The sequence below is a fragment of the Balaenoptera ricei genome, chromosome 9 (assembly GCF_028023285.1).
Source record: "Balaenoptera ricei isolate mBalRic1 chromosome 9, mBalRic1.hap2, whole genome shotgun sequence".
Classification (NCBI taxonomy): Eukaryota; Metazoa; Chordata; class Mammalia; order Artiodactyla; family Balaenopteridae; genus Balaenoptera; species Balaenoptera ricei.
In genome coordinates, this window is record NC_082647.1 from 97319387 (window position 1) to 97346980 (window position 27594).

Sequence of the window (27594 nt, forward strand, 5' to 3'; positions counted from 1 at the left end):
GAGTATTAACAATATACAGCATCTACTAAAAGAGTGCTTACTTAGCCTTCCTAAGTAAGCCACTTAATATTTTAATATTGTGTTTGGGCTTTCTTCCAAGCTGCTGACACCCACTCTGCAGCTTTTCATACTGTCATAATTTAATTTTAGCAGAAGATGTCAATAAAAGTTGATTATATTCCTTCCTCAAATGGTCCTTTAGTGATTATTGAATAAAACACCAGAGAGCTGCAGTTGTCCAGTCATATCACCCTAAATAATAATCAAGTTTGTGCAAGCAGATAATCATCACTATGTTAGAATGACTTCCTGGCTGACACCAAGTGGAAGACACCATCAATTATAAGTGTATCCCAACTTCAGACATGTTAAAATACAAAAACAAAAAAGCCCCATAATTATCTTCAGTACAGACTTTAAACCCTAGAAGAATAGGAGGAGGATGAAGAAAAAGAGAAGAGAAAGACTGTTCTAATAATCCAGACAAGAACTAAGGCACAGCAGTGAGGATGCAGAGAAGAAAATGGACACAAGGCATATTTAGAAATTACAATCAACAGGTCTTGGTATTGATAGAAAGTTTGAGGATGAGGGCAGAAAAGGAGTACAGGATGACTGTAGGACTTCTAGGTTATATATCTGGATAGGGAGCAAAGAAAGTATTAAGGGGAAAATTAGTTCAATTTTTGGATACAGTGAATTTGAGGTTTCATTTGACATCCAGACAGAGTTGTCCAGTAGGCAGTTGGATGTATAAATCTGGAGCTTAATAGAGTTGCTTAGTCTGCAGATATAAAATTAGGAGACATCAATCTATGGTACTGGATGATATTGCCCATGGACAGCCAGAAACCAAATCAAAACAAACAAACAACAACAAAAACCCCCCAACAACCAGTACTGTATTGGTTAGTATTTACAAAGTACATACGAAGAAGAGAATCCACTGTGACTAGTTTAAAAGGAAACAGATTTATTACAGAATATTAAGTGGCTTACTTAGGAAAACTAATGAAAAAGACTCTCTCCTAAGCTTTTAGAAACAATTCCCAAAGGCACACTGCAGAACTGGGCAGCTGAAGAAGCTGCTGCCTTTAAAATGATCAGACATCTGTAAAATCAGGAAACTGTCTGCCACACCAGAAACTACTGTTACAGCCACCTGCTCCAGAACCCCATAGTGTCCACTAAAATCTGCACCAGCAGAAAATAAAAATAAAAAAATAAAAAAGCCTCATGCCCTGAGTCCCTCCTCTCAAATTAGCTTCAAATCTAAGTCTTGCACAAATGTATCTACCTGACTGGCAGAACTTAAATTATATCCAGAATTCTAGGATATCTAGAAAACTTTTGTTGTTGTTGTTGTTGTTGTTTTGGTGGGTGGTGGGGATCTGGGGGGGGCGTTTATTTGGCTTTCTGGCTTCCATGTGTTAGAAGGAGGCTGGGCTGAAACGCATGATGAATGAGCCAAACCACGTTACCTACCATAAGGATAAAAACAGAACACTGGGGAAAATGAACATTGAAAGTGTGAGAAATCAATCAGGGGAAGAGAAGACATGGTCAGAATGGTAAGCACCACAGTGAGCACACTACAAGGAAAGCCAGTAGAAAAAGGAATTTTTAGAAGAAAAAATGAGTGGTAAAGCAGCATTAGAAGCTGCTAAGAATTAAAAGTTTGAACAGCTAGGTAAGATTCAAAGAGTGTCTGATAGAGTCAGCAAAAACAATACCCTCTGGTGACCTTGGCAAAGGCAATTTCAGAGAAGTGACTAAGGAGAATGTTTGAAATGGATTAAAAAGGGAACGGGAAGCATAGGCGGTGATTTCAAAGAGTTTAGCCTCATCTTAAATGTAAAGTAACCTCTAAGAGCCTGAGTTTCCTCATCTGGCGAGATGGATTTATATACACCTTGTAGGTTTGTTGTAAGTGTAACTTAGTGTGGCCAGGCCTTTACCACCACAGCAGAGGGTTAATTTAAAAATTAACCTCATTGTTGCACCTGGGGTCTCCCTAAGCACCTCCTGGCTGTTGGGGTTTAGGGCGATTCAATCGTTCACCCCCTCATCACTTCCAGCTCCTTCCAAGTTAAGGACATACTCATGATACCTATGGATATCAAAGTATCAGTTTTATTAATGGTAAAACAGACATGAAGAAAACAACTTGGGCCTGAGGCTGAATTGAACTTGCACTCCCAGCTAGACCCTGCCCCATCTGCTCACCACGTGGCAGATAAACATGAGAAAGAGCCATAGCCCTTACTCATTTTTGAGGCAAGTAGCTGGAGATCAAGAACCAGGAGATAAGGCCCTGTCTGGTAGGAAAACATGAGGAAGAGCCAAGAAAGCGATGGAGAGAACAATGGATGTTTCCTCCATGGTATTTCTCAAGGGCATGAACGTGTTTGTAGAAACCACAGAGGGGAAGAGAGGGGTTCTCCCTATCTAAGGGTTGAGGGTATCTCTCACTGCCCACAAACAAGATGGCTTCCACATCATAATCCATGCATGGTGGAAGCAGAGCATGGCTAGGGTGGACCTCTCCTCTAGTCTATTCTTCATTCGCTACAAAAGCTCACAAGGAAATGAATGGGGGGCAGCCTGACCCAATAGCCTTCACCATAGTGATCACTTAGACCAATAAGTAGGTGGATTCTGTTCTTCAAATAGGATACAGCTCTATAAAGAGATACAGAGATTGCTCAAATTCCCCTTCAAGAAAGGATTTGCTGCCCAACATCCAGCAGTGCAAGCAGCAGACAGCCTCCAGCTGACATATTTTTCAGTCTGAGTCAGCTTCAGAGAGCCTCCTTACCTGACCTCACACCACATTTGAAGCAGGGGTATAAAATTCTGGACATTTTGCTCAGATGTGAGATGGCTCTGATGTGCAATATTTGGTCCAGAGCTTCCATGCAAGTTCCCTGAAGCTTTCTTGAGCCTGCATTACAGTTCACTTTTTACTTCATCTTGCTTACCCTCCTTCCCTTTCACAGATGTTGATCTCTAATAAATATTCTGCATCCCAAACTCCATCTCCGTATCAACTTTTAGGCAACCTCCACCCCCTCTCCACATCAGCAGGTAGGGCAAATAAAAATTAAATTAATAGCAAACATGGCTATTCCTTTTCACCACCCCAGAGAAGAAGGCTTCCAGACCAGCTTTCATAAGGACATCACCTCCTCCCTGCTTGTTAACATGTACCCCAACCTTTCTGCCTCACTTTGATATCCCATCTCCCATCACCCAGTCTCCCCTTCAAGATCTCAGGTTGGTGACTCAACTCACCGCCCTGAGAAAAATCTGTCCCGTCCCCTAGGAGGCTGTGCCACCCCTAGTCTCCTCCCATATTTGCTATCATATGCAAAGCCTCACAACTTCAGCCAAATGCTTGTTGCAAGGCTCTCCTCTCTTGGTTACCACTGGCCCCTATAGGTGCAGAACCAAAGGGTTTGGGCTCAAGCTGTAAGCATGAGTGGATATGAGTTCTTTAAACCTGGTCTGGGGTTTCTGCTAGGGAGAACAGTGACTCACATATATCTGATAAAGGACTTGTATCTAGATTACATAAAGAACACTTACAACTCAAAATACCAAATAACCCAATTTTTTAAAGGGCAAAGGATCTGAATAGACATTTCTCAAAAGAAGATATACAAATGACTGATACACACACACAAAATGCTCAACATCATTAGCCATCAGAGAAAAACCATAATAAGATGCCATTTCATACCCATACCTATTATCAAAAGGTCAGATGATAACAAGTGTTGACAAGGATGTGAAGAAATTGGAACCCTCATAACGCTGCTGGTAGAGATATAAAATAGTACAGCCACTCTGGAAAACAGTCTGGCAGTTCCAGAAACAATCAAATAGAGTTACCATATGACCCAGCAATTCAACTTCCGGGTATATACTCAAGAGCAAAGAAAATATATGTCTACACAAAGCCTTGTACATGAATGTTCATAGTAGCATTATTCCTAATAAGGTGGATACAATCCAAATGGCCATTAAGTGATGAACGGATAAAAATATGAGGTATACTCATACATTGGAATACTATTTAACCATAGAAAAGAATAAAGTATTGATACATGCTAAAATGTGAATCAACCTTGGAAACATTATGTTAAGTAAAAGGAACTAGTCACAAAGGGCCACATACTGCGTGATTCCATTTATACAAAATGCTCAGAATAGGCAAATCTATAGAAAAAGAAATTGGATTAGCAGTTTCCTAGAAATTGGGCACTGGGAGAACTGGTGTGGTGCTGGTTAAGGGGTTTCTTTTTGTGGTGATGAAATTTTTTGAAAACTGATGGTGGTGATAGTTGCACAACTCTGTGAATATACTAAAACCCACCAAATTGTACGCTTTAAATGGGCAAATCGTACGGTACATGAATTATATTTCAATAAAGATTTTTTTAACAGTGAATTTCTAAAACAATAAAAGAAGTGAAAGAGGTTGTAAGTATAAATAAGTTCACTGGTTGGGGTAAAAAAAAAAATTGAGGAAATTCTCAACTGAAAACCTCAGCTTTCTCATTGAAACAGAAGGCAAAGACATCTGCTAAGGAGTTTATATTATGTCCAAGGTAAACACTACAGAGGTGGTCCAGTTCCTTGAAATCAATTTCCAAGGTCTATCATGAGAGTGGCTGGCTGAGGTGGAGTGGGGAGAGAGGCGGTGGAGGCCCAGGAAGGTCCAAGGCTTAACACACATCAAAAGTATTTGTTGAACTGAATCAGAGAACTACTTCTCTTGCTAGTACTGTATGAGATAGCATTAAGGTTATCAATATAATCTTAAAATTTTTAGAAATTGTCACTACATTCGCCCTAGGCAATTTTCATTTTTATTCTACTCAATTCAGGGATGGTTGTATGAGTTCAAATGGAGACCATACTCAAGTCACCTCTCATCCATGGAGGAGAAGAAGAAAAAGGAGGTCTTCAAGTACACTGTGATTACACTAAGAATATTAAAACTACTCAGAAGAATAAGTGTAACAGAGAACAAACCTGACTCAATATTGGATCTATTCCTTTAGCCCTAACCTTTGTGATCTGTGGCTGTGCTTAGTCATTCTGGCTCTGCACCTTTGAAAAGGAATATTGCCTAGAGCCTGAAATATACATAACAGCCCTTTCTCAAGACTCTGCCTCCCATATCCTTGACCTGTTAAGGTATAACACTTTTCATTCATATAGAGATAAAAAGTTGCAGAACAGAGAATAACATTGGTCTTGTTGGAGGTTTACAGGAACACTGTGACCTGACCTACCTGGACACCTGTAAGAACAACGGATGACTACATCCCCTTTGGGGTCTGGCCAGAACCAAGAAATCTGCAACAACCAATCACCCCTCCCTCCCCTTTTAGTATAAAAGAAGCCTGAATTCTAACTCAGGTAAGGTGGTTCTTTGGGATGCTAGTCTGCCATCTTCTTGGTCTGCTGACTTTCCAAATAAAGTCGCTATTCCCTGCCCCAGCACCTCATCTCTCCATTTATTGGCCTGTCATGCAATGAACAGTACAAGCTTGGATTCTGTAACATCAGCTTCCAGAAATTTATTTATGAACTATTGAGTTCATAAATCGTGTGGTTCACAACCACAGCTGGGATGCAGGGATCGGAAAGGAAGGATGAGGAAGCTACTGCTGCCACACAACTGCCTCTCCACGCCTGTAAAGCTAGTGGCTGGACACCAGATCCACTTCAGAAGAGAACACCAAGATCTTGCTCACTAGCCGAAAATCAGCCAAAAAATAGAAGGAAGATGGCTTCTGCTTCACTTCTGCTTTCTACATGTAAAGCAATATGTACATAATAAAATTCATCCAAAAGAGTCAGGCCATGTGGTTTTCTGCTTTCCAGGCTCTGCACTATAGGAAACCACCTAAACAAGATGGAAATGGATGCTGAGTACCAATCAGCTATATCCAACACACACACACACACACACACACACACACACACAAAATCCATGATGACAAGATGACTGGCCCTTTTTGTTATGTGAATTTTCTGATAACCATTACAGAAAACAGACTGGAAATAATATCAATGAGAAAAATGGAAAATTTTTATAATAAAAGTTCCACATTTCACACGGGCTATAGTTTTGGCCTCTAGAGTTCCTGGTTACTGATGTCCTCTAAGAGATTAAGTAGATGTCTGATGGGCAGCTCCGTGCTTTTAATTCTCTTGAGGTCCAGGCTCACCAATGTGCTCGGGTACTCTATAATAAAGACTCTGATTCCATTTTTGATATTTGATGGCTGACAGTTTTCAGACCTTGCAACTCTCCCCCTTCCCCTATGCCTCCCATCTGGGCAAGTTGATAAGAAAGCCCACGTGCTCCCAACTTTGGCAGTGGTAGGAAGTTCAAACCTGGCAAATCTTTGCCAGCATGAGGGAACCCTCACCCAAGCCCCACCTTCTAACACTTATAAAAGCCCAAGCCAGTCTCCCCTCCCTGATCTCTCAAGTTATTTTCAGACCCACTTGGGAGTTGCCCTACTGTCCCAAGAAAGCCTTTTTGTGTGAGTGATAAACCTTGCATATCCCCTCGGTCCACGTGGCAACATCAGTCTTGACATACGAACCACAAAATGGAACATCCATCTTGCCCCTGAGGAATGCCCACAAGATACTCCACCCCATAGCCCCCCACACCATACATCTCTGACTCCATCTTGCTTCCAGTTGGTCCCTGTTCCCTACCTACAGACACCATCAAAGCAGAATTATATTCCTTTGTCCTGAGTGGGCAGTTGGCTTCTCTGCAGAATAAGATTGGGTGAAGCCCAATTAACCAGGGCTCTGCTTTGCCCAGGAATGTTGTTCTCAGAGCACTTCCTCCCAGGGACCACATTCACCTTTCTCCCCATTGCCAAATCCAGATTAATGTCTCATGCCCACATGAAACTCTCTTACTGGATTATTTCATCCATAATCACTTGCTGCTGTCATCTGTGTCTACTCTTCCCTCTGCGATGTTCTTTAGGAGTTTGATGCCTGGCTTAGTACCTTACCTCACCTCAAGACTCTTTTAACCTGGGAGCATGAGTGATACCATCCTCAAAGTTCAGAGGCCTTTAATTCCAATAATATTTACTAGTAAACAAAAATCCTGCCTTTCATCATGGTTATCCTTCACTGCCCGTCCAGATTCAGACCTCTTCAGCCACCGTCTTCTCCCCTACTTTCTTCTTAATACTGCTCATTTTGCCTGGAATAAACTACCTTTAACATCTTCATCTGGATAACGCCTTTTCATCCTACTAGACTCTGTTTAGAGCTTTCTCTTCTCTGCCAGGGCTAAGATTGCCCTTCCATTGTCCCCACTATAAAGGTAAATAAATAAAAGATCATAGGGATTGCAAATTGGCACCTTATAGTCTGATTCTGGCTGGAAGCTATATTTTATTTGGCTTTCAGAGGGGCTTTTTTTTCCATAAAAAAACAAAAATTTCCCAAAAGAATTCAAAGCAGGATCTCAAAGAGATATTTGCACACTCATGTATACTGCAGCACTAGTCACAATAGCCTAGAGGTGGAAGCAACCCAAATGTCCATCAACAGATGAATGGATAAAGAAAATGTGGTATACAATAGAATGTAGTGTGCGATACAATATTCATCCTTTAAAAAAGAAGGAAATCTTGTTACACAGTACCACATGGATGAGCCTTGAGGATGTTATGCTAATACTGAACCATCTCCAAACTGTTAGAATAAAACTTATTTGCTTAGGTTGTATAGATCTTTTAATATTTTGCTATTATTCTCTTCTCCAATTTTTAAGTCATATATATATTTCCATAAGAACGTTGTGTGGGGACTTCCCTGGCGGTCCAGTGGTTAGGACTCCACTCTTCCACTGCGGGGGACACAGGTTCAATACCTGGTTGGGGAACTAAGATACTGCATGCTGCAGCACTTCCAAAAAAAAAAAAGAAAGAAAGTTGTGTGTAGTTTTGTCTTTATGCTGGTTTTTCAATTTTTGAATCGTTTCCATGGTAATTTTGTAAAATAAATTGGAAAGATTTCTTTACTCCCTCCATGCTCTTAAATAGCCTAAAAATGAAAAAAAAAAAATTGCTCCTTGAATATTTGGAACAATTTACCTATAAAACCTTCTGGGTATGGAGGTTTTGGATAATTCTTTACATTTTTTCAATGTCTATTCTGAATTTATTCATGCTTTTCACTTGCTTTTTTAGTAAATTTGGAAATATTTTCTTTGAAAATCCTGAATTTTCTTAGGATATTCAAATTTATCATTATAGAACGTATCTCATATTTTCTCACTTTAAAAATTGTCTTTTTCATGAGGATGCAATCAGCCAAATTAAGAATGTGGAAAATTCTAGGGACATATAACTTTCTTTTTTTTTTTTTCTTTTTTCTTTTTTTTTTTTTTTTTTTAAACATCTTTATTGAAGTATAATTGCCTTACAATAGTGTGTTAGCTTCTGCTTTATAACAAAGTGAATCAGTTATACATATACAATATGTTCCCATTTCTCTTCCCTCTTGCATCTCCCTCCCTCCCACCCTCCCCATCCCACCCCTCTAGGTGGTCACAAAGCACCGAGCTGATCTCCCTGTGCTATGCGGCTGCTTCCCACTAGCTATCTAGTTTACATTTGGTAGTGTATATATGTTCATGACACTCTCTTACCCTGTCACATCTCACCCCACCCCCTCCCCATATCCTCAAGTCCATTCTCTAGTAGGTCTGTGTCTTTATTCCCGTCTTGCCACTAGGTTCTTCATGGCCTTTTTTTTTTTTTTTTTTTTTTTTGTTTCCTTAGATTCCGTATATATGTGTTAGCATACTGTATTTGTTTTTCTCTTTCTGACTTACTTCACTCTGTATGACAGACTCTAACTCCATCCACCTCATTACAAATACCTCCATTTCATTTCTTTTTATGGCTGAGTAATATTCCATTGTATATATGTGCCACATCTTCTTTATCCATTCATCTGTCGATGGACATTTAGGTTGCTTCCAGGTCCTGGCTATTGTAAATAGAGCTGCAATGAACATTGTGGTACATGACACTTTTTGACCTATGGTTTTCTCAGGGTATATGCCCAGTAGTGGGATTGCTGGGTCGTATGGTAGTTCTATTTGTAGTTTTTTAAGGAACCTCCATACTGTTCTCCATAGTGGCTGTATCAATTTACATTCCCACCAACAGTGCAAGAGTGTTCCCTTTCCTCCACACCCTCTCCAGCATTTATTGTTTCTAGATTTTTTGATGATGGCCATTCTGACCGGTGTGAGATGATATCTCATTGTAGTTTTGATTTGCATTTCTCTAATGATTAATGATGTTGAGCATTCTTTCATGTGTCTGTTGGCAATCTGTATATCTTCTTTGGAGAAATGTCTATTTAGGTCTTCTGCCCATTTTTGGATTGGGTTGTTCGTTTTTTTGTTATTGAGCTGCATGAGCTGCTTGTAAATCTTGGAGATTAATCCTTTGTCAGTTGCTTCATTTGCAAATATTTTCTCCCATTCTAAGGGTTGTCTTTTGGTCTTGTTTATGGTTTCCTTTGCTGTGCAAAAGCTTTTAAGTTTCATTAGGTCCCATTTGTTTATTTGTGTTCTTATTTCCATTTCTCTGGGAGCTGGGTCAAAAAGAATCTTGCTGTGATGTATGTCATAGAGTGTTCTGCCTATGTTTTCCTCTAAGAGTTTGATAGTGTCTGGCCTTACGCTTAGGTCTTTAATCCATTTGGAGTTTATTTTTGTGCATGGTGTCAGGGAGTGTTCTAATTTCATACTTTTACATGTACCTGTCCAATTTTCCCAGCACCACTTATTGAAGAGGCTGTCTTTTCTCCACTGTATATGCTTGCCTCCTTTATCAAAGATAAGGTGACCATATGTGTGTGGGTTTATCTCTGGGCTTTCTATCCTGTTCCATTGATCTATATTTCTGTTTTTGTGCCAGTACCAAACTGTCTTGATTACTGAAGCTTTGTAGTATAGTCTGAAGTCAGGGAGCCTGATTCCCCCAGCTCCATTTTTCGTTCTCAAGATTGCTTTGGCTATTCGGGGTCTTTTGTGTTTCCATACAAATTGTGAAATTTTTTGTTCTAGTTCTGTGAAAAATGCCAGTGGTAGTTTGATAGGGATTGCATTGAATCTGTAGATTGCTTTGGGTAGTAGAGTCATTTTCACAATGTTGATTCTTCCAATCCAGGAACATGGTATATCTCTCCATCTATTTGTATCATCTTTAATTTCTTTCATCAGTGTCTTATAATTTTCTGCATACAGGTCTTTTGTCTCCTTAGGTAGGTTTATTCCTAGATATCTTATTCTTTTTGTTGCAATGGTAAACGGGAGTGTTTTCTTAATTTCACTTTCAGATTTTTCGTCATTAGTGTATAGAAATGCAAGCGATTTCTGTGCATTAATTTTGTATCCTGCTACTTTACCAAATTCATTGATTAGCTCTAGGAGTTTTCTGGTAGCCTATTTAGGATTCTCTATGTATAGTATCATGTCATCTGCAAATAGTGACAGCTTTACTTCTTCTTTTCCGATTTGGATTCCTTTTATTTCTTTGTCTTCTCTGATTGCTGTGGCTAACACTTCCAAAACTATGTTGAATAATAGTGGTGAGAGTGGGCAACCTTGTCTTGTTCCTGATCTTAGTGGAAATGGTTTCAGTTTTTCACCATTGAGGACAATGTTGGCTGTGGGTTTGTCATATATGGCCTTTATTATGTTGAGGAAAGTTCCCTCTATGCCTACTTTCTGCAGGGCTTTTATCATAAATGGGTGTTGAATTTTGTCGAAAGCTTTCTCTGCATCTATTGAGATGATCATATGGTTTTTCTCCTTCAATTTGTTAATATGGTGTATCACATTGATTGATTTGCGTATATTGAAGAATCCTTGCATTCCTGGGATAAACCCCACTTGATCATGGTGTATGATCCTTTTAATGTGCTGTTGGATTCTGTTTGCGAGTATTTTGTTGAGGATTTTTGCATCTATGTTCATCAGTGATATTGGCCTGTAGTTTTCTTTCTTTGTGACATCTTTGTCTGGTTTTGGTATCAGGGTGATGGTGGCCTCGTAGAATGAGTTTGGGAGTGTTCCTCCCTCTGCAATATTTTGGAAGAGTTTGAGAAGGATAGGTGTTAGCTCTTCTCTAAATGTTTGATAGAATTCACCTGTGAAGCCATCTGGTCCTGGGCTTTTGTTTGTTGGAAGGTTTTTAATCACAGTTTCAATTTCAGTGCTTGTGATTGGTCTGTTCATATTTTCTATTTCTTCCTGGTTCAGTCTCGGCAGTTTGTGCATTTCTAAGAATCTGTCCATTTCTTCCAGGTTGTCCATTTTATTGGCATAGAGTTGCTTGTAGTAATCTCTCATGATCTTTTGTATTTCTGCAGTGTCAGTGGTTATTTCTCCTTTTTCATTTCTAATTCTATTGATCTGAGTCTTCTCCCTTTTTCTCTTGATGAGTCTGGCTAATGGTTTATCAATTTTGTTTATCTTCTCAAAGAACCAGCTTTTAGTTTTATTGATTTTTGCTATTGTTTCCTTCATTTCTTTTTCATTTATTTCTGACCTGATCTTTATAATTTCTTTCCTTCTGCTGGCTTTGGGGTTTTTTTGTTCTTCTTTCTCTAATTGCTTTAGGTGCAAAGTTAGGTTGTTTATTCGAGATGTTTCCTGTTTCTTGAGGTAGGCTTGTATTGCTATAAACTTCCCTCTTAGCACTGCTTTTGCTGCGTCCCATAGGTTTTGGGTCGTCGTATCTCCATTGTCATTTATTTCTAGGTATTTTTTGATTTCCCCTTTGATTTCTTCAGTAATCACTTCATTATTAAGTAATGTATTGTGTAGCCTCCATGTGTTTGTATTTTTTACAGATCTTTTCCTGTAATTGATATCTAGTCTCATAGCGTTGTGGTCGGAAAAGATACTTGATACGATTTCAATTTTCTTAAATTTACCAAGGTTTGATTTGTGCCCCAAGATATGATCTATCCTGGAGAATGTTCCATGAGCACTTGAGAAAAATGTGTATTCTGTTGTTTTTGGGTGGAATGTCCTATAAATATCAATTAAGTCCATCTTGTTTAATGTATCATTTAAAGCTTGTGTTTCCTTATTGATTTTCATTTTGGATGATCTGTCCATTGGTGAAAGTGGGGTGTTAAAGTCCCCTACTATGATTGTGTTGCTGTCGATTTCCCCTTTTATGGCTGTTAGTACTTGCCTTATGTATTGAGGTGCTCCTATGTTGGGTGCATAAATATTTACAATTGTTATACCTTCCTCTTGGATCGATCCCTTGATCATTATATAGTGTCCTTCTTTGTCTCTTGTAATGGTCTTTATTTTAAAGTCTATTTTGTCTGATATGAGAATTGCTACTCCAGCTTTCTTTTGATTTCCATTTGCATGGAATATCTTTTTCCATCCCCTCACTTTCAGTCTGTATGTGTCTCTAGGTCTGAAGTGGGTCTCTTGTAGACAGCATATATATGGGTCTTGTTTTTGTATCCATTCAGCCAGCCTGTGTCTTTTGGTGGGAGCATTTAATCCATTTACATTCAAGGTAATTATCGATATGTATGTTCCTATTCCCATTTTCTTAAATGTTTTGGGTTTGTTATTGTAGGTGTTTTCCTTCTCTTGTGTTTCTTGCCTAGAGAAGTTCCTTTAGCATTTGTTGTAAAGCTGGTTTGGTAGTGCTGAACTCTCTCAGCTTTTGCTTGTCTGTAAAGGTTTTAATTTCTCCATCACATTTGAATGAGATCCTTGCTGGGTAGAGTAATCTTGGTTGTAGGTTCTTCTCCTTCATCACTTTAAGTATATCCTGCCACTCCCTTCTGGCTTGCAGAGTTTCTGCTGAAAGATCAGATGTTAACCTTATGGGGATTCCCTTGTGTGTTATTTGTTTTTTTTCCCTTGCTGCCTTTAATATGTTTTCCTTATATTTAATTTTTGACAGTTTGATTAATATGTGTCTTGGCGTGTTTCTCCTTGGGTTTATCCTGTATGGGACTCTCTGTGCTTCCGGGACTTGACTGACTATTTCCTTTCCCATATTAGGGAAGTTTTCAACTATAATCTCTTCAAATATTTTCTCAGTCCCTTTCTTTTTCTCTTCTTCTTCTGGGACCCCTATAATTCGAATGTTGGTGCGTTTAATGCTGTCCCAGAGGTCTCTGAGACTGTCCTCAGTTCTTTTCATTCTTTTTTCTTTATCCTGCTCTGCAGTAGTTATTTCCACCATTTTATCTTCCAGGTCACTTATCCTTTCTTCTGCCTCAGTTATTCTGCTATTGATCCCATCTAGACTATTTTTAATTTCATTTATTGTGTTTTTCATCATTGCTTGATTCCTCTTTAGTTCTTCTACGTCCTTGTTAAATGCTTCTTGCATTTTGTCTATTCTATTTCCAAGATTTTGGATCATCCTTACTATCATTATTCTGAATTCTTTTTCAGGTAGACTACCTATTTCCTCTTCATTTGTTAAGTCTAGTGTGTTTTGACCCTGCTCCTTCATCTGCTGTGTGTTTTTCTGTCGTCTCATTTTGCTTATCTTACTGTGTTTGGGGTCTCCTTATCACAGGTTGCAGGTTTGTAGTTCCCATTGTTTTTGGTATCTGTCCCCAGTGGCTAAGGTTGGTTCAGTGGGTTGTGTAGGCTTCCTGGTGGAGGGAACTAGTGCCTGAGCTCTGGTGGATGAGGCTGGATCTTGTCTTTCTGGTGGGCACGTCCACGTCTGGTGGTGTATTTTGGGGTGTCTGTGGCCTTATTATGATTTTAGGCAGCCTCTCTGCTAATGGATGAGGCTGTGTTCCTGTCTTGCTAGTTGTTTGGCATAGGGTGTTCAGCACTGTAGCTTGCTGGTCATTGAGTAATGCTGGGTCTTGATGTTGAGATGGAGATCTCTGAGAGATTTTTGCCGTTTGGTATTACGTGGAGCTGGGAGGTGTCTTGTGGACCAGTGTCCTGAAGTTGGCTCTCCCACCTCCGAGGTACGGCCCTGATGCCTGGCTGAAGCACCAAGAGCCTTTCGTCCACACGGCTCAGAGTAAAAGGGAGAAAAAATAGAAAGAAAGGAAGGAAGGAAGGAAGGAAGGAAGGAAAGAAAGAAAGAAAGAAAGAAAGAAAGAAACGAAAGAAAGAAGCTATAATATAGTGAAGTAAAATAAAGCTATTGTAAAGCAAAGCTATACAGACAAAATCTCCCCCAGAAGCATATACATATACACTCACAAAAAAAAAAGGAAAAGGGGAAAAATTAATATATCCTGCTCCCAAAGTCCACCTCCTGAATTTGGGATGATTCGTTGTCTATTCAGGTATTCAACAGATGCAGGCACATCAAGTTGTTTGTGGAGTTTTAATCCACTTCTTCTGAGGCTGCTGGGACAGATTTCCCCTCCTCTTCTCTGTTCGCACAGCTCCTGCGGATCAGCTTTGGATTTGGACCCGCCTCTGCGTGTAGGTCGCCTGAGGGCGTCTGTTCCCCGCCCAGACAGGACGGGGTTAAAGGAGCAGCTGCTTCGGGGGCTCTGGCTCACCCAGGCCGCGGGGAGGGAGGGGTACGGAGGAGGCGGGGCGAGCCTGCGGCGTCAGAGGCCGGCGTGACTTTGCAGCAGCCTGAGGCGCGCAGTGCGTTCTCCCGGGGGATGTTGTCCCTGGATCACGGGACCCTGGCAGTGGCGGGCTGCACGGGCTCCCGGGAGGGGCGGTGTGGAGAGTGACCTGTGCTCGCACACAGGCTTCTTGGAGGCGGCAGCAGCAGCCCCAGCGTCTCACGCCCGTCTCTGGGGTCCGCGCTGATAGCCGCGGCTCGCGCCAGTTTCTGGAGTTCGTTTAGGCGGCGCTCTGAATCCCCTCTCCTTGCGCGCCGCGAAACAAAGAGGCAAGAAAAAGTCTCTTGCCTCTTCGGCAGCTGCAGACTTTTTCCCGGTCTCCCTCCCAGCCAGCTGTGTTGCGCTAACCCCTTCAGGCTGTGTTCACGCCGCCAACCCCAGTCCTCTCCCTGCGATCCGACCGAAGCCCGAGCCTCCGCTCCCAGCCCCGCCCGCCCCGGCGGGGGAGCAGACAAGCCTCTCGGGCTGGTGAGCGCTGCTCGGCGCCGAGCCTCTGTGCGGGAGTCTCTCCGTTTTTCCCTCTGCGCCCCTGTTGCTACGGGATCCACGCTGTTAGCTGCGGCTCGCGCCCGTCTCTGAAGTTCGTTTAGGCGGCGCTCTGAATCCCCTCTCCTCGCGCACCAGGAAACAGGGAAGAAAAAGTCTCTTGCCTCTTCGGCAGCTGCAGACTTTTTCCCGGACTCCCTCCCGGCCAGCTGTGGTGCACTAGCCCCTTCAGGCTGTGTTCACGCCGCCAACCCCAGTCCTCTCCCTGCGACCGAAGCCCGAGCCTCAGCTCCCAGCCCCGCCCGCCCCGGCGGCTGAGCAGACAAGCCTCTCGGGCTGGTGAGTGCTGGTCAGCGCCGAGCCTCCGTGCGGGAAGTGCGGGAATCTCTCCGCTTTGCCCTCCGCACCCCTGTGGCTGCGCTCTCCTCCGTGGCTCCGAAGCTTCCCCCCTCTGCCACCCGCAGTCTCTGCCCGCGAAGGGGCTTCCTAGTGCGTGGAAATCTTTCCTCCTTCACAGCTCCCTCCCACTGGTGCAGGTGCCGTCCCTATTCTTTTGTCTCTGTTATTTCTTTTTTCTTTTGCCCTACCCAAGTACGGGGGGAGTTTCTTGCCTTTTGGGAGGTCTGACGTTTTCTGCCAGCATTCAGTGGGTGTTCTGTAGGAGCAGTTCCACGTGTAGATGTATTTCTACTGTATCTGTGGGAAGGAAGGTGATCTCCGCGTCTTACTCTTCCGCCATCTTCTCTCCTCCCCTAACTTTCTTTTTTTAACAAATAAATGGCACGTGGGAAATAAGGGGTGGGATAGCTGTTATAGACTAAAGATACTTAAGCAACACATTAACTAAATGCAATGTTTAGACCTTCTTTGGACACTTATTTGAATAAAACAATTGTTAAAAGAGTTTGATACCATCAGGGAAAGTTGAACACATACTGGATATTAGATGATACTAAAAATTATTGTTAATTTATTCAGTGTAATGATATTATGGTTAAGGTTTACATTTTCAAAGTCCTAATTTGTTAGTGATATAAAGTATTTATAGGTAAAAGGCTATGGTATATGGATTTCCTTAAAATACTCCAAGGGAAAAAGAAGTGGGGAGTGGAGAGAGTAAAAAACAGAGGAATAAAATAACAAAAATGGCAAAATGTTGATAATTGTTGAAGCTGACTGACAGTACATGGGAATGCATTGTATTATTTAAAATATTTGAAATGTCTAAAATTTTTCCCTCTGTCTTTATGGGTTATCCCTTTCATCATTCTGAATGTTATTTCTATTTTCTCCATTTGTTCTAGATTAATCTTCTGGAGATATTTTTGTCTTAGAAAACAAGCTTTTAAATTTATTTACTAATTATTTTGCTTTAAAAGTGAGTAACTGAAGTTTTTATCTAAAAAATAATTCATTCTGTTTGTATCTTTTAGGTCAATTTTGTTGTTCTTTGTACAGCTTCTTGAGTTGAATAGTTAGTTGATTTATTTTCTTTTCCTGGTTACTAATTAAAGCATTTAAGGCTATGAATTTCCCTTCAGGTACAGTTTTGGTGTATCCCATGAGTTTTGACAGGCACCATTTTCTACGTGTGAGAGGCTACAGTGCATATGGTAGATTAGTACTTAATAATCATTCTATTGTGCTTCTGTTGTGCCTTCCTGAACTGCAGAGCCTGGAAAGCTAAAAACTACATTTCCCAGATTCCCTAGCAGATAGGGTTTTGAAAGAGATTTGGATTTGGCCAATCAGATGCAGCCATGCAAATTTTGGAAAGCAGAAGAAAGGCAGAGGCAGCGCTTCTGCTGCTTCTGCAGTTGGGCATAGTATTAATTTTTCTGTAGCTGAATTAGCAGAGGTCCCGGTGCCAGTCACTAGTTTTAGGGATGCCGTAAGGCAGGCACAGGGCATCACTGTACTGGTACACACCACAGCTGAGGCTGTGTGGCTCTGGAGCCCCTAGTAGCAAAGACAGTTTCCTGTTTGTGGTGATATCCTCCCCAGGGCAGCCTGTGTCTGTAGCAGCATCTTTTACGGGGTGGAAGACACAGCAGCTGTTTTGGTGACACCATTTGCAATGTGGTTTTCAGAGTCATTTCTGAAAGCTCAACCTAGCATCTGGTCTTCAGCACACTCTTAGCATTACTAAAAGCCATTTAATCCCCTAAACTAATCTCCCTAAACTGGCCAGAATGAATTCTGTTCTCTGTAACTGAACCATGACTAATATAATAAATGAAATTAGCAGTATGGTTCCATACTACTTATGATACAGGGTTGGTTGCCCTTGACAGACCCAAAATAAGCACTGGCTTTAAAAAGTTAGAACTGTGTTTCTAATATAAACATCTGAGCCGGCATGGCTGTTCTGCTCTGCAAAGTTTAGGCCCTTTCTATCTGTTTGTTCTGATATCCCTCGGCTATTGCCCACATGCTCCAAAATAGCTCACCACTGTGTCTGCATTCCAGCCAGAAAGAAGAGAAAGAAGCGGAGGGAACATCCTCCCCTTCAAAGGCATAACCCAAAAGTTGCACAGGTGACTGAGGCTCATATCCCATTGGCCAGAACTGAATCGTGGCCACACTTGGCTGCTAGGAACTGTGACCTCTTTTTGACTGGTCTCTGCCTCTTCATGTCTTGATTATCTCATTAGGATTACAAAATTCAAAGAGTGGCCTGACCCAGAAAGGGGAAACATCCCTAATTGTGCCATATCCTTACTGCTTATGATGTTCTAAATATGTTGAGGTAGTAGTTTGCATTTCTTCGTTTATCCAAGAGTTATTTGCTACCTTGCTATTCAAAATGTGCTCTACAGAGATCAACAGCACAAGTGTCACCTGGGAGCTTACTGAAATGCAAGATCTCAGGCCCAACCTCAGACACTTACTGAATCAGAATCCACATTTTAACAAGAAATACTTGTTCAGAAGTCAGAGTTCTACCTCCAGACCTTGAATTAGATGAAGAAGCAGCAGTCTTACCCTCTCCCCTATTCAACTCACCCTACTCTCTAAGGGGGCTTCGGAGATGCAGTTTCTCGGTAGAGTCAGTTTACTGCAAGACCCTCTTGTGGTGAAAACAGCAACATAAGATAATGAGGTGTCACTGGAATTTGCTAGGGTTCAATTCCAGTTTGTTTGTTTTTTCCTGTGCTTACTCCACTAGCCTTCTCTGTAATTTTTATCAACTAGCATGATTTCATCTGTTTCTCTGACTCCCTTCCCTTTCCCTCACCCTTTCTCTCTTGCTCTCTTCTCTCTCTCCTCCCCATTTTTCTTTATTTTAGGGGTTGCAACTAGTTGTCCAGGGTCTAGGTTCATGTGTTTTGATTGGCTGCCATAGTAGTTTAAGAAAATCTGAATTTGAATGGCTTTAGATAAGCATGTACTCTTGACACCACACATTCCCTACCAATCCCTACCAGTCTCACACCCAGCCCAGCCTGACTCATTAATTTACATTACTCCCCATTTGAATTAGTGAATCAAGCAATGCTCCTTTTTCTTCTGCCTGCTGGAAGAATTCAGGGTTGAAGAGTTTACCAGCCCCCAGTATAAAGGGATTCAAAGTACTGCTACTGACCAAGTCCTTTTCATTTATTTCCCTCATTTTTATTATGGGATTCCTGACATCAGTTATTTCCTTTCTCTCAATGAAACTGTCATATCATCTCTAGCCTGGCCTCTTAACATTGTACCATGTCCTAGGAATGTGAACCTGAAAAACGGGTACGACTGAATATGAATTGTAAAAGAGTTTGTAACTAATCATTCCTGGAACCTTACTCAAGTTCAGTCATCACTGATCTAATGACACCCACAGTTGCATTATCTTCTTCACCATAATTTATTAGGAGATTGCTCTTCATTTTCCTGGAAATCAGTTCTCCTCTTACACTAAAAATTCACACAAGGAGGAGATCAAGATGGCAGAGTAGGAGGATGCTGAGCCCACTGCCTACCGTGAGCACATCAAAAATACGTCTACATGTGGATCAGGTCTCACTGAAAACAAACTGGAGACTGGCAGAAAGACCCTTATACAACCAAGTCTGTAAAGAAAGATCCACACAGAGTCAGGTAGGAACGGAAGTGACGTGATCAGGTCAGGACCTGGGCAGCTAGGAGGAGACACAGAAGAAGAGGGGGAATACACAGGCTCAGAGATCCTTCCTGAGGTATGAGCAGTTCAACACATATTGGGCATCCCAGCCCTAGGCTCTGACACCAGGAAGATGAGTCCCCTTAGGTGGGTTGAAAACCAGTGGGACTAACAGGAGGGCTGTAAGAAACCTAGATTTTGCTCATGAATACTGTGCACATGCTGCTTACTCCCAGGAACAAGTCAGAAGAAGCAGACTGAAACTGTCTGGGACCCTGGCCAGTCTTCCACAACTGCCCCTGCCTGTGCCCCGGACCACGTCAAGCACCTCCTCTGAACCACTCTAGTTCGGCACAGCTCCCCACTAGGGCAAAGGCTGCTGTTACTGAGGAAAGTGCGTAGTTGTGGGGGATGGAGCTGGCTCAGACATGGCACTGCACCTGAAGGGGGCGGGGCAGCCACTGTTGGCTCTCATGGAGGTAACAGAGAGGGAGCAGTCTGAAACTCTGACTGGTGTGTCTGGACCCCCCAGCATGCCCCACAGCCCACACCAGGCACCCACTCTTGCTCCAGTGGGGTTCCACTCTGGAGCAAAGGTGCTGATGCTGCGAGGGGTGAGAAAGAACACTGAGAGGGAACAGAACCAGCTAGCACCTAATCCTCAGAGCTTCTGCTCCAGCACCTTGGGACCCGACCCTGCCCCTGATAGGGTGCTGTCGGCCACTGAGCATAGGAAAAGCCCTGGCTCACACCTACCTCTGACTCTAGCCCCTCCATTTCAAGCCCCACCTCCCACAAAGGTGATAGCTACTCGTACAAACTGAGGCAAGACAAGACTGTACTCACTCCAGATCCAGCTCTCTCACCAAAGCCACTGGGCACAAACGGCACAGGGACACTGCCACACAAAGACACCCCTTCAAGAGTAGGACAGGTAACTGTTTCACCTAATTTTATAGAGACAGAGAAAGTTAAGCAAAATGAGAAGACAGAGGAATTTGATTCGAATGAAAGAACAAGAAGAAAAAAAACCCTGCAGAAACAACGAATGGAAAACAGATAAATAATTGACAGTTAAAGAGTTCAAAGCATTAGTAGTAAGAATGCTAACTGAAGTAGGGAAAAGAGGAGATGAATACAGTGAGAAATTTAACAAGGAACTAAAAAATATAAAAAAGAACCAGGCAGAGATGAAGAATACAATAACTGAAACGAAAAACACATTAGAAGGAATGAACAGCAGACTAGGTGGTACAGAAGAATGCATAAGTGATCTGGAAGGTAGAATAATGGAAACCACCCAATGAGAACAGCAAAAAGAAAAACAAATTAAAAAACGAGAACAGTTTAAGGGACCTCTGAGACAACATCAAGTGTACTAACGTTCATATTATAGGGGGTCCCAGAAGGAGAAAATAGAGAGAAAGGGGTTGGAAAATATATTTGATGAAATTATGGCTGAAAACTTTCTAAACCTGAAGAAGGAAACAGATATCAAGATACAGGGAGCACAGAGAGTCCCAAACAGGATGAGCCAAAAGAAACCCACACCAAGACATACCATAATTATAATGGCAAAAATTAAAGAGAGAATTCTAAAGGCAGCAAGAGAAAAACAAAGAGGCACATACAAGGGAAGCCCCATAAGGCTATCAGCTGATTTTTCTGCAGAAACTTTGCAGGCCAGAAGGGAGTGGCATGATATATTTAAAATGCCCAAAGGGGAAAACCTGCAACCTAAGATACTCTGCCCAGCAAGGGCAGAATTGAAGGAGAGATAAAGAACTTCTCAGACAAGCAAAAACTAAAAGAGTTCGCCAATACTAAACTTACCCTAAAAAAATGTTAAAGCGTCTTCTTTAAGTGGAAAAGATAAGGCTAAAACAAGAAGTAAGAATTTACAGGAAAGAAAAAATCCCCCAGTAAAGAGAAATGTATAGTAAAGGCTGTGTATCAACCACTTAAATAAGCTAGTACAAAGATTAAGAGACAAAAAGTGTAAAATCAACTATAACTACAATAAACAGTTAAGGGATAAACATGAAGATGTAAAATATGGAGTCAAAAACACAAATGTGGGGGAGAGGGGTAAAAAATGTAGATCTTGTAGAATGTGTTTGAACTTATACGACTATCAGTTTAAAACAAGTATTTATAGGTATAGGTCAACATATATGACCCCCATGGTAGCCACAAAATCTAAAACCTAAAATAGATACAGAGGAACTAGAGAGAAAGGACACAAGCATATGAATAAAATTATCAAACCAGAGGGAAGAAACTAAAAGAAGAAGAATAGAGACAAAGTATAAAAACAACCAGAAAAAAGTTAACAAAATGGCAATAAGCACATACCTATCAATAATCACTTTAAATGTCAAAAGACGAAATGCTCCAATCAAAAGACATAGGGTGGCTGATTGGAAAAAATATATAAGACCCACCTAGATGCTGCTTACAAGAGACTCACTTCAGAGTTAAAGTCACACACAGACTGAAAGTGAGAAGATGGAATAAATTTTATTTCATGCACATGGAAACGACAAGAAAGCTGGGATAGAAATACTCCTTATCAGACAAAATAGACTTTAAAACACAGTCTATAACAAAAGACAAAGAAGGGCATTATATAATTATAAAGGGATCAATATAAGAACAGGCCATAATATTCATTAACATATATGTACCTAATATAGGACCAGCTAAATATGTAAAGCAAACCTTAACAGACATAAGGGAGAAATTAACAATAATACAATAATAGTAGGCCCCTTTAATACCCCACTTACATCAATGGACAGATCATCCGGACAGGAAATCAATAAGGAAACACAACCCTTACATGACATATTAGACAAGTTGGACTTAATCAATATCTACAGGGCATTCCATCCACAAACAGCAGAATACAGATTCTTTTCAAGTGCACATGTAACGTTCTGTAGGATACATCACGTGCTAGGCCCAAAACAAGTCTCAACAAATTTAAGAGGACAGAAATTATATCGAGCATTTTTTCTGGCCACAAGAGTATGAAACTAGATATCAATTACAGGAAGAAAAAATGGGAAAACAAGAACATGTGGAAACTAAACAACATGCTACTAAATATTTATGCATCAATGAAGAAATCAAAGAGGAGATCAGAAAATACCTCAAGACAAATGAAAATAAAACACAGCTGTCCAACATGTATGGGACCCAGCAAAAGCAGTTCTAAGAGGGAAGTATATAGCAATACAGGCTATTCCATCTAAAGGAATTAGAAATAGAATAAAAAACAAAGCCCAAAGTCAGCAGAAGGAAGGAAATAATAAAGATCAGAGAAGAAATAAAATAGAGACCAAATGCAGTACAAAAGGTCAATGAAACCAATAGCTGGTGTTTTGAAAAGATAAACAAAATTGATAAGCTTTTAACCAGGCTCATCAGTAAAAAAAAAAAAAAAAAAAAAAAAAGAGAGTGGAGTCAAGTAAACTAAAAAATAAGGAAGGAGGAGAAATTATAACTGATATCACAGAGATACAAAAAATCATAAGAGAATACTATGACTAGTTATATGCCAACAAATCGGACCACCTAAAAGAAATTGGATAAATTTCTAGAAACTTACAATCTTCCAATACTGAATCAGGAAGAAATAGACAATCTGAACAGAATAATCACTAGCATTGAAATTGAATTAGTAATCAAAAACTTCCAGCAAACAAAAGTCCAGGACCAGATAGCTTCACAGGGGACTTCTACCAAACATACAAAGAAGAGCTAATATCTATCTTTCTTAAATTATTCCCCAAAACTGAAGAAGAGGGAATACTCTCAAATTCATTTTATGAGGCCACCATTACCCTGATACCAAAACCAGACAAAGACACTACAAAAAAAGAAAATTACAGGCCTCCATCTCTGGTGAATATGGAGGCAAAAATTCTCAACAAAATATTAGCAAAACAAACCCAACAATACATTAAAAGGATCATACACCATGATCAAGTGGGATTTATTCCAGGGATGCAAGAATAGTTCAATATCCACAAACCAATCACCACATTAACAAAACCAAGGATAAAAATCACACAGTCATCTCAATATACACAGAAAAAGCATTTGACAAAATTCAACATCCACTCATGATAAAAAAAAAAAATCCCACCAAAGTTGGCATAGAAGGAACATATCACAATATAATAAGGGCCATTTACGACAAACCCACAGCTAACATCATACTCAATGGTGGAAAGCTCAAAGCTTTTCCTCTAAAATCAGGAACAAAACAAAAATGGTCACTCTCACCACAGTACTGAAAGCCCTAGCCAAAGAAATCAGGCAAGAAAAAGAAAAAAAAATGCATCAAAATTGAAAGGGAAGAAGTAAAATGTCACTATTTGCAGATGACACGATACTATATATAGAAAACCCTAACACCTCCACCAAAAATCTTTTAGAACTAATCAATGAATTCAGCAAAGCTGTAGGATACAAGATTAATATATAGAAATCTGTTGCATTCCTTTATACTAATAATGAACTATCAGAAAGAAAACAATACCATTTAAAAATCACATCAAAAAGAATAAAATAACTAGGAATATAGTTAACCAAGGAGTTGAAAGACCTATACTCTGAAAACTATAAAACACTGGTGAAGCAAACTGAAGATGATACAGAGAAATGGAAGATATCCCATGTTCACGGACTAGAAGAATTAATATTGTTAAAATGTCCATTGTGCCCAAAGCAATATATAGATTTAATGCAAAATACCCATAACATTTTTTACAGAACTAGAACAAATAATCCTAAAATTTATATAGAACCACAAAAGACCCCAAATAGCCAAAGCAATCTTGAGTAAAAAACAAAGCTCCCTGACTTCAGACTATACTACAAAGCTACAGAAATCAGACAGTATGGTACTGGCACAAAAACAGATGGAGCAACCAAGGGAACAGAATAGAGAGCTCAGAAATAAACCTACGCACATGTAGTCAATAAATCTATAATGGAGGAGGCAAGAATACACAGTGGGGGAAAGACAGTCTCTTCAATAATTGGAGGTGGAAAAACTGGACAGCTACATGTAAAAGAATGAGAATAGAACATTTTCTCACACCATATACAAAAATAAACTCAAAATGAATTAAAGACCTACATGTAAGACCTGAAAACCATGAAACTCTTAGAAGAAAACACGGGCAGAACACTCATTGACAAAAATCATAGCAATATTTGTTTGGATCTGTTTCCTCAAGCAAAAGTAACAAAAGAAAAAACAACCAAATGGGATCTAATTAAAACTTTTTGCACAGCAAAGGAAAGCATCAACAAAACAAAAAGACAACCTACTGAATGGGAGAAAATTTCTGCTAATGATATGAACAATAAGGGGTAATATCCATAATTTATAAACAGCTCATACAACTCAATATCAAAAAAAAAAAAAACCACCTCATTTAAAAATGGGCAGAAGACCCAAAGAGACATTTTTCCAAAGAAAACACACAGATGGCTACAGGCACATGGAAAGATGCCATATATATATATTATGTATATATAATATATATATGCCATAAAAATGAATGAAGTTTTGCCATTTGCAACAACATGGTTGGACCTGAAGAGTATTATGCTTAGTGAAATAAATGACAAATACTATATATCACTTATATGTAGAATCTACACAATAAAACAAATGAATAACAATAACAAATCAGAAACAGACTCACGGATATAGAGAATAAAGTAGTGGTTACCAGTGGGGAGAAGGAAGGGGGGAGGGGCAAGATACGGGTAGGGGATTAAGAGGTACAGACTACTATGTATAAAATAAATAAGCTACAAGGATATATTGTACAGACCAGGGAATAGAGCCAATTTTTAATAATAACTTTAAATGGAGTAGAATCTATAAAAATATTGAATCACTATGTTGTACACATGAAACTAACATAATATTGTAAATCAACTATATTTCAAAAACAAATACCTGGCAAATCAACAAAAAAAGAAAAAGAAAAAAAGTCCACACAAGAAGCATAGAGTTACCACATGAGCCAGCAATTCTACTCCTAGGTATATACCCAACAGGAATGAAAATATGTCCATGTAAAAACCTGTATACAAATGTTTATAGCAGCATTAATTATGATAGTCAAAAGGTGAAAACAACCCAAATGTCCATCAAGAGATGAATGGACAAATAAATGTGGTATATCCATACAATGGAATATTATTCAGCCTTAAAAAGAAATGAAGTACTAATACATACTACAATATGGATGAAACTTGACAACATTATGGTAAGTTATAGAAGGCAGTTACAAAAGGCCACATATTGTATGATTTCATTTACAGGAGATGCCTATAACAGGTAAATCTACAGAAATAAAAATTGTCTACTAATGGTTGCTGAGGACTGAAGTGGGGATAGTTTGCAGGTAGAGGGTAACAGCTAATGGATCCTGGGTCTCTTTTTGGGGTGATGAAAATATTCTAAAACTGACTGGGATGATGAATACACAACTGCATCCAGTATTTAATTAATATACTAAAAAGTATATTCAATGTAAAGTGTACACTGAATTGCACACTTTAAATGGGTGAATTACATGGTATGTGAATTATATCTCAGTAAAGCTCTTTTTAAAACCTATATTTGAGCCATTGCGTATATAGTCAAATGATTTTCAACAACCGTGTCAGGCCCATTCAATGGGGGAAAGGACCATCTTTTCAATAAATTTTGTTGGCAAAACTAGATACCCATATGCAAAACAATGAATTTGGACCCTTACCTTACACCATATACAAAAAGTAACTCAAAATAGATCAAAGATCTGAAACCATAAAACTCTTAGAAGAAAACATAGGGGGAAGGCTTCACTACGTTGGATTTGGCAATGATTTCTTGGATATGACACTAAAAGAAAAGGCAACAGAAGTGAATATAGATAAACTGCACTACATCAAAATTTAAAACTTATGTCCATCAAAGGACACAATCAACAGAGTGACAAAGCAACCTTCAGAATAGGAGAAAACTATATGCAAATCATATATTTGATAAGGGGTTAATATCCAGAATATATATAGAACTCCTATAACTTAAAAAAAAAACAAAAAATAACCCAATTTAAAAGTGGGCAAAGGACTTGAATAAAGATCTCTCCAAAGAAGATAACAAATGACCAACAAGCATATGAAAAGATGCTCAACATCACTAATCATTAGGGAAATGCAAATCAAAACCACAATGAGATACCACCTCATACCCATTAGGAGAATTGCTACCCCACCAAAAAAAAAAAGGCAGAAAATAACAAGTGTTGGTAAGGATGCAGAGAAAACGGAACCCCTGTGCACTCTTGGTGGGAATGGAAAATGGTATACAGCTGCTATGGAAAACAGTATGGCAGTTCCTCAAAAAGTTTAAAATAGAATTACTGTATGACCCAGCAATAGTACTTATGGATATATATCCAAAAGAATTTAAAGCAAAGTCTTGAAGAAATATTGGTACACCCATGTTCATAGCAGTGTTATATTCACAACTGCCAAAAGTGGAAGCAACCCAGATTCTCACCAACAGATGAATGGATAAACAAAATGTGGTATATACATACAATGGAATATCATTCAGCCTTAAAAAGGAAGGAAATTCTGACACATGCTATAACATCAGTGAACTTTGAGGACATTACCCTAAGTAAAATAAGCCAGTCACAAAATGAAATATACTATTATTCTACTTGTATAAGGTATCTAGAGTCACCGAATTCATAGAGACAGAAAGTAGTTCCAACTCCAGGACTGGTAGTTGCCAGGGGTTGGAAGGAGAGGGGAAAGGGGGTTGTTCATTGGGTACAGAGTTTCAGTTTTTGCAAGATGAAAAATTCTGGAGATTTTTTGTGCAACAATGTGAACATACCTAACATTAGTGAATCATACACTTAAAAATGGTAAAGACGGTAAATTTTATGTTTGTTTTACTACAATTAAAAATAAAATAAATAAAAAATCCATATACATTGGCCAGAGTTGGGGTGATTGATCCCTTGTTCACTGGCATAACTGTTACTTAAAAAAGAAAGATGTTAATTGTAGGCCCTTCTACTAGTTCAGAGTAGCTTTGTGTTCATTTTAAAAGTTAGAATGGTATGCATGCAGTATGTGCTATCTGTTAGACTTAATATTGTCTAGGGAGGTTTCTTTTTTAACATATTTGCAATACCATTGGCATCCAGGAAATATTAACAAATGCTCTCAAAACGAGTGTTTCGTTTCTGGGGCAGAGGTAGAAGGTGGGAAGTGCCATACTTGGT